Consider the following 8,934-nt stretch of genomic DNA (forward strand, 5'->3'; position numbering starts at 1 on the left):
GTATTTTGAAATATAAAATATAATTTATAAAAAATATAAATATAAATCATATAAAATATAAAATATAAAAAAATTAATATATATTAAATAAACCAGACCGAAATCGGACCGAACCGGACCGGAATCGGAATGAACCGGTACCGGTACATCGGTACGAAATCACGGTTCCGTCCCGTTCCGTGTACCGGTTCAGACTATCCCGGCCCATCCCGTAGGCAACCGAAACGGGACGAACCGGAACGAACCGGAACGGTACCGGTACGTCCCGTTCCGTTGACCAGTCTTACTCGTGACTAAAGGAGAAAGAGATGGGGTCGGGTCGAGAAAAAGGAAAGATGGGCTGGGGCGTTATTTGGAGATTAAAAAAAAATTGGGCCTTGGAAATAGGATTTGCTGAAAATGTTTTATAATGGTCCCAAAATTTAATCTTTTAAAAGCCAAATGAACTATTGATTCAGTCAAAAGGGAATTCACTAGTGAATTTGATTAAAACATAGATAAGACAAATCAATATAACTATTTCACGAGCTTTTTAATCTTAAAAAAATAAAATAATTAACTTGCATGTAAACTAATAAATAAAAAATATAAATATAATTTAAACTAAACTAATTTAATAAAATACTTACTAAAATTAAAAACTTTTTGAGGTTATTTTCAAATATTTATAAAAATAAACTAGGGATAATGCACAAGTACCTCCTCAACCTATGCTCGAAATCTCAGACACACATATACTATACTAAGGTCCTATTACCTCCCCTGAACTTATTTTATTAATAATTTCTATCCATTTTTGGCCTACGTGGCACTATCTTGTGTGTCCAACGCTGGTTGACTTTTTTTTCAAGCTAGTGCCACGTAGGTCGAAAAGGGAATGAAAATTACTTATTAAAATAAGTTTGGGGGGGGGGGGGGTAATAGGACCTTAGTATAGTATAAATGTGTCTCTGGGATTTCGGGCATATGTTGAGGGGTACTTGTGCATTTTTCCATCAAACTAATTATATAAAAAACATATTTACTATTTAAAATTATAAAGTTACTAAAATTACTTTAAAATAACTTGAAAATCATTTTGAATTTTATAAAGCTAATTATTTTAAATCGTTCGAAATTAATGAAAGCACGAAAGTTAATTTTTATGTCCGGGAGAGTCAAAATTGGGTGTCAACATTACTGGTTTCCAATCAAACATTTGTACCCCACTCTCCACCGCTTTGCTTCTTAAAACTCTCTTGACAGTAGAATCTAACAAGAAAAACTCCTCTGTTGACCTGTGCAATTTTTTAATTCCCATTCCTTCTAGATCCTATTAAAATATCCCTCCATGACTGATTGTGGAGGATTAGAGCCTAATACGTAGCATATCACTGTTGTATTTCGGTATTCAACTTCTTCCTTGATGTCTTCTAGGGTAATTTTAACATTTGAAACCCCTTTGCTACCAGTCAAGTCAAAACCCTCAGTTGCTTCCCCCTTACCCATAATTTTACTCCACGAGCTAAGGTGATAAGTATGACTCACCTGATTTTTTTCCAACATAGCCTCCTCCTCCACCTGATATGCCCAGGAGCTAGGGATTCCCGATACTGGATTTCCCATTTGTGGTGGCGTTTTGACCAAATTGAGCAGTGCAATTCCTTATAATACATTGATGCTTTTTGTCTGCCTAGCATCACCTGATTGTAGCACTTTCTTCTTACCCATCATATCATTTGTGTCTTCTACTTGGATTTGTTGCCCCCTCCCTCCTTGTTTTGATTTCTTAGCCATTTTAGGTGTTGCTGAGAGAAATCGCCATTCCATAGAGAGAAGCTCTATAAGAACTTGTGTAGTGTGTACTCACACATGTTTCAATATGTTTCTAAATGCATTAAGAAGTTGTTTGGTAGAGTATATTAAGAAATATAATGTATGCATTAGGTGTGTGTATTAGTAGAACATTGTTTGGTACATTTTTCTTGTCATGTGTAACTAATGCTTGCATTAGTTATACACTTTATTGTATATGTATTAAGTTGTGTAAATTATTAATACCAAGTAACATTTTCTCTTATTTTCATTTTCATTCTTGCCTTTGTATTTTTATTTGTTTTTCAGTGTCTTCTAATTTGTTGGCGTCTTAATAGACTTAATGGCGTTTTAGTATCTTTTTTTTTTTTTAAAAAAAGTTAAAATCATATTTCAACATAGTTTAATCAAAATTTTTACTACTATGGTGATAAATTTGATAACAAGAATTCTTTGCCTACTTTTCACAAAAATATTTTGACTCAAATAGTACAACTATTTAATATTATTTTTGAGAAAAAGAGAAGAAAAGGTAATGATGTTTTAGTAAAGAATTTTTTTTAATGTTTTAGCAAAGAATTTATTGCAAAGGAAGTATGTAAATAAATGAAATGTAAAGGGTATTTGTAAACATATATTTCTGAAGAGAAATTATGCAAAATTTGTTATTTCTAATACATCAAATCAAACAGTGTATAAGAAATAATGATTGCATAAATAATGCAAGCATTACTAATGCAAGCAGTCAAGCACTACTAACACTACAAAAAAAAAACACTTGAATAGTGGGGGTTAAAAATTTACATGTTGTGGCAGTCAATAATTCCACAATTTAGTGTTGCGGCAGTTGGAACAACCCCTACAAATAGGTGTGCCACTTAATAAGCGGGAGTTTTTGACCAGCCCCTGGTACCATTAATAGGGGTTTTAACCCCAAAAATGTATGTTAAAAAACTGCAGTTCAAGTTCTGGGAGTCAAAACACCAACAATATGTGAACTCTGGGAGTCAAAACCCCACAAATCATGAATTTTACATTAAGAATAACAAGAGTTCTAACCCCTGTAATTTATGAACATGTAACCTTTTAGAGCTTTACGCTGAAAAAATTATATTTTAAATATTAATGTACATCATAGTCTAACCTAAAAGGACTTATTAGCATTAAGAAATAACATTTCAACACAAAAAATATATTACAAAGTGTAATATTAGTTTTACAAACTAAACTGAAAAATATCATTCACTTCAACCTTTATGATTACTAGAAACTTCAAATCACTATAAAAACTATCATTCACTAGTCTTGCTTTTATTGATGAAAAGATTTACTATCATCCATACTCAAGAAAATGTTTGCAACTATTCATAGAACTTCAACGATGTCACTACGACTAGTATCACTAGCATCGCCTGTCTGCAAAGGAAAATACACAATAAGTGATATGATAAATGCTCTCACCCTTCTTTTGTAACCTCTTTTGAATGCAATAAAATGAGTAAGACTGAAACCTAATCCAACGATCATGGTAGTTTATAAAAAGAAACTTACATACTGTAGGAGTTATAAAATGCAGATCTGCAACTTTGCAAGATGTAAACTGGAAGCAAATATTAACAATTACAAGAATGTGACCTCGATTATGAAATAATGCAAGCTGACACTAAGCATGTGAACAACAGTACCAAATTCTCTACTATGAGTTTCAATACAAAATGCCAAAAATAAATAAATAGGTCTATACTAACATACACATTCATATTCCTCTTATAAAGAACGTAGTCAATAATACTTTTATCACATGGAAGGAGGAGGGAAGTCAGAGTAGCATATGTGCACAGATTAAACTCAAATGGAGTTTCCACTAAAAGGAAATTTTGAGCAGCACAGTATTATTTAAACAACAATTAGATTACTAGACGCACGACTTACTTATCATCTCTCCCTCTCAGTGTTTACACATCAGACAAGATTTCTACATGGATCAAGAATACACAACATTGATGTTGGGCTAGTATATTAGCAGTTATAGATTTCTTTTCACGCAATCTGAGAATTCGTATTAGATCGATTTCAAAAGAATGCCACTGTGTGATCTCCAAACCAATTAAGTGATGAACATACAGAGAGGTAGTGGGATGAGAAAATTACCTCAGGCATTAGAGCGGTGAAAAAAAAGCGGTACTAGTAGGATAGCACAATCATACATGTCAGCACCTAAAGCACTACACAATGTCTAGTGGGTAACCCACCCCTGTAGTACAACAGCTGAGTTATCAGAAGTCAGAAGGAATCACATATAAAACTAGAGAATTTGAAAATAGAGGCATCAAGATATATCTATCAAGGAATATCATAAGAGTGAAACATACCATTACATATCATGGTTTATGCTTAGGTAGTGCAACAGTACACTGAGCCACGACATGCCAAATGGAGTCTATATCTTCACCGCCTGCAAAATCATCAATAGCATAGCTGTCACACAAGTAAATTCAGTCATTTCACTGTAAAAAGGTAAATGGCCTATGCACAAATAAAAAGTATTTTGGGGAAAAAATTGCCAGCCCCTCCAACAACGAGAAGAAGAAGAAAGATGGAGAAGAAAATAAGAAAAAGAATAAGAAGAACAAAACATAAGTGTAAAGTTCACCTATTGCTTCTATGGTCCAATATTCCGTAGACTCATGTCTAACAACACGCTTCTTGAATAGTTCTTGTTATGATTCGGCCTAATTTAATGAAGTTGATTGTGATGCAGCCTGATTTGAGGAAATTGACTGTGATGCAGCATGAGTTGACTGAACCGGCTGTAATGTGGCCTGAACTGAGAAAGCCAAACATCTCTTTTGAACCCTCTATCTCAAGTAGAATCAACTCACATGCATTTTATAAGATAATGAAAAAAGTGAGAAAAAATTCTAATTATTTCTGTCTAGAGAGAATTACGTACCAATATATGCAGAAATGTACATATATGTAGAAAAATGTAAGTCATAGTACAATCTTTCATATAGTTAGTTTCCATTTCAAGTGAATAGATTTATTTTCAGTCATAATGTTTTATATTTTCATGCCAAAACTGTAACATAATGGACACCAACAAGAAGTTTATTTACAGAACAACAATCAGATCCTGAGAGTAGTGTTGGGCTGAACAACAATTGAGAGAGCTTAACATCAGCATCAACAGATGAACTTAATGCCAGGGAATTGTTGTTGAATGACTACTTGTTTCATATATAATTACATTAACCTTATCTAATACAATCTCAGTATCTACTTTGTCTTAAAATTGCACCAAAATATTACTTGCAATTGGATTGATTTAATTAAAGTAAAGTTAGCAGAGAAGACCTTGACCATCACCATCAGAGACACCATAACCTCTAATTTGCATCAACTTGTTGCTTAGAAATTGATTGATTTAAATTGAGTTGGCAAAGAAGAATTCCAAAATGGAAGACCTTGAAAAGTTGACTATCACCATCAGAGACAAACTTCAATTTTCTTGCGCCTACATTACGCCTCTTACCACTTGGAATATAACAACACACCCATAGACTTGATGTCCGGGGAGGGTGGTGTGTACACAACCTAACCCCTACCCTATGAAGGTAGAGAGATTGTTTCCGATAGACCCTCTCTTACCATTAAAAATATGTCACTTAATTTCAAGCTATCTTCAATAAAGAAATTTAAGCAAGTTCATACAATCACGCTTAAATCCTAAGCATAGTACTAAGTCGCAAACAATACTCATCCTTCACCCTAGTCTGCGATTTTATATTTACAGTCTTTTGCTGGTGCAAAATGGATATAGTTGAGGATGTTGAAGCCCCCTTATTGACTCTACTAGAAATTCCCTACAAGTTGAGAATATGTTGTCACTTCGAACTCTATATGACATCTTCTACACCAACTATGTCGCTGTATTTATTATGTATAACATCTACTTATGATTATAGAACACACAAAAAAATGGATATTGACAAGTGATGCATCACTGTAATGATCAATATTTATACAAGGAAGAAACTTTAAAATCTCTTATTCACAAGTCAGGAGAAAGATCCATTAGAAAAAGGAAAAAGGAATTGAATGTTGTTACTGTTTATAGCTGAGAAAAAGCTCATTGGCAAGATTATTTTCTTGACAAGCCCCTGTTGTTCTACGAAAAATAGTAGCTTGTGGTTGTCCAGACTACTTCCCCCGCATAACCAAAGCAAAACCTACTACTTTTAGTATTTTTCACATCCAGGTACTATATATCACAAAACAAAGAGGAAGATGGGAAAGAAATAAACAAATTGGAGGAACAAGAATACTAGAGATTGAGGACAAGATCAAATTAAGAGACTTTTATCTCAAGAAAAAGTAGAGACTATTCCTATCAAAGAAGCACAAGGAAGATGTGAAAATAGTAGAAATACTCATAGAAATAAGGCTATTCATTACTTTTGTTTTGAATGGACATACTTTAATCAAGGCGGGCCAGTGATCCCAATGTGATTGGTTATTAACTACACCCTCCATTTCAATATGTTTGTCATATTTCCCTTTTCTAGTTCATTTTAAAAAATTCATCTTGATGTCTTGTTATCATCTTTTACCTTTCAATCTTGTCTGGGTTATATTCTTTTGAGTCGATGGTCTAATCAAGAACAATATCTCTACCCAACAAAGGTAGAAATAAGGTTTGCATGCACCCTACCTTCCTAGATATGTTATACCGATATGTTACAAAATAAGATGAACATCAGTTATAAAAGATTCAGATATAAAGAACTAACATAAAATTCCGTACAACTCAATTTATTCACCTTCACGACTCCTCAAATTATTATAGCTCTTATGGCTTTGAAAACAAACTACTTTGGCAACATGCCAAGACACTCAATAACAAGTGTACTACACAACAAACCCAATTTTCTGGTCAAGTCATGAGAAAAAATAAAGCTTAATACACAACACAAGCTTACAAGAAAGAAGGATTAAAACAGACTGTTATAACTCTCTGGAGCATACAAGATTATCAGAAAATTGGCTCATAACGACTATCACCATGTTTAGTAGCAAACGTCCATTTTTAGAAATGTTCAGTACAAATGTATAATTAATTGCCTTTCCATCCAATCACCAACCTTTGATTTGTTCTACCTTTGATGGACAAATTGACTTTATACAATTGAGTGTGAGTTGTAACAGATTACTCCATAGAGAGAGAAAAAATTTTCTTACTTATCTTTCTGAAGCTTAAAGGCTATTCAATTTAGTTTCACCAAGGCTCAAAGCAGAACACATAAATTTCACTATAATCACAACAAAAAGCAGAATAGAGAATCAAATTACAAAGCTAAGAAAAAAATTGCATAACAGGGACAAAAAGCAGTGTAGAGCAGTTAAAGAACTATAGCATGCATAGCTGCCACTTGGACCTCAAAAGAACCAGAAATGCAAGAATATACTTGTCTAAGCTTTGTTATGTGGTCAGAGTTACCCGATACCTATGTTGGTGAAAAATAATGAGCACATGATATAATAGTTGAGATGCACGCAAGCTGACTTGAACAGATGCATAAGAAACTTACTCCCTCCATGGCACCTAACTTTTGCAACCCATTAAGCATCTCAATTATTCAAGATTCAACCACCAGAGAAGGTTAATCTCGAGAATACATGTTCCAAACCTACTTGTGGTCAAGTCTCTATTAAACATTTCAGTATCCACCATCAAAGAAACTTTAAATAAATATAAATTTAGAACCACCAAAATTGTACTACTATACCAATAATTTAAGATTTCGCTTAAAGGCATTGAGCAGAATTGATCGACCTTATAATCACAATTGTCAATTATCAGATTCAGAAACATTTGTCGTGGACTTCTTCTAAATAGAGTTTGTTAGACATTGACATTTGTTCATTGATGAACTGTGTAATAATCTGATAACAAATCAGCCAAAGACTTGATAGTACTCTTTTTAGGCACAAATATGAACTCATCTCATCAAAGAAAAACATCCATTTGGCTAGAAATCTGTATTTCTGCAAACAATCATTCACAATGAGAAATTTATTGTTATAATAGCCATCAAACCTTTCTTGATCTCTGATACCATGTCGCGTAACATATCCTTTTTCAATCCATGGATACAATACCTCCATTACTCTTTCGTGCACAACTCCAGCATCATGAATTACAAAATGAGACTTTATGGTGAAACTTCTCCATGGTGCAGGACATAGGACTACAAGCCGATCAAAGTCAACATTTGCTCCTAAATCCACAAAGGTTCAAAACTTTCTAGAAACAATTCAAAGTTGAAAAAAATCAGTTGATTTACAAATTGAAAAATGCATGAAAATGAGGAAATAGAACTCACGAGTATGGTGGCTCATTTTCAAAGCTTTCGAATGTGATAAAAGGAGAAGAGAGGCATATATGTAGAGCGTTCGGGACTTGATTGTGGATGATGATGTCTATACAAATCTCTTAACCAAAAACTAAAAACTTAGTAATACTTAACAGAAATTGAAGATGCTAACAAGTCAGAGGATAACATAGAGAGTAGCTACCATATGCGATCTGCAATTAGAAACCTTCGAGAAGTTTCTCCTGGCCAAGTATAGAACAACCAATAGTGAAGGCACCATCTTCAACACAATTATTTCATAAACCATGTCACTCCATGAACCAACCAACCGTTGTTCCCCCGCGGTCACCATCTCTTCCTGCTCGAAAGTTCAACTACTGTTATTGCGGAAGAAGACTGTGGTGTGTCACGGACTTTTTAATTCGGACAAGACTCCGTGCGGCACTTGACGGTTTACTCACGAATCTTTCACGTTCTTGCAAACTCAAGTAAGCCTTAAACTCGGATCGCTAAGAAAATAAGAAGAAAGACAAAAGCAGAATTTCGGAAGAAGGACTTATATTACTTGTTGGATTGTTGGATGCTTTACAAATGAAATGCTACTACTATTTATACTACTCTAATGCCTAAGAGTAATTAAGTGCTGATTTACAAGTCCTATGTACATGCTTCATATCCCTAGAAGATGTCTCTACGGCTTCCGAAAAAGGCTCCTAGAATCCTTCTAGTCTGCCTCAAAATCTGCCCCCAAGGTTGCCTCAAA

At 34.0% G+C, this 8,934-nt stretch overlaps 1 long non-coding RNA gene and 1 pseudogene across 8 annotated transcripts; one reads left to right on the top strand and one right to left on the bottom strand.

Annotated features, from left to right (window-relative positions):
• LOC107019333 overlaps nt 1-8,934 on the top strand; it is a 29,046-nt pseudogene that overhangs the window by 11,864 nt on the left and 8,248 nt on the right.
• On the bottom strand, nt 2,954-8,481 carry LOC114077258. Of its 8 annotated transcripts, none has more exons than XR_003578329.1 (7): nt 8,374-8,481; nt 8,181-8,287; nt 7,895-8,101; nt 4,448-4,621; nt 4,167-4,249; nt 3,346-4,048; nt 3,009-3,210 (listed from the first exon to the last, which is right to left on the bottom strand). It is a non-coding gene; the product is annotated as an uncharacterized LOC114077258 (long non-coding RNA). The 8 variants fall into 8 exon arrangements; XR_003578330.1 differs by having other exon boundaries at nt 8,181-8,301; nt 8,374-8,475; XR_003578334.1 differs by lacking the exons at nt 7,895-8,101; nt 8,181-8,287; nt 8,374-8,481 and adding an exon at nt 5,906-7,888 and having other exon boundaries at nt 2,954-3,210.

The sequence above is a fragment of the Solanum pennellii genome, chromosome 5 (genome assembly GCF_001406875.1).
Source record: "Solanum pennellii chromosome 5, SPENNV200".
NCBI classification, from domain to species: Eukaryota; Viridiplantae; Streptophyta; class Magnoliopsida; order Solanales; family Solanaceae; genus Solanum; species Solanum pennellii.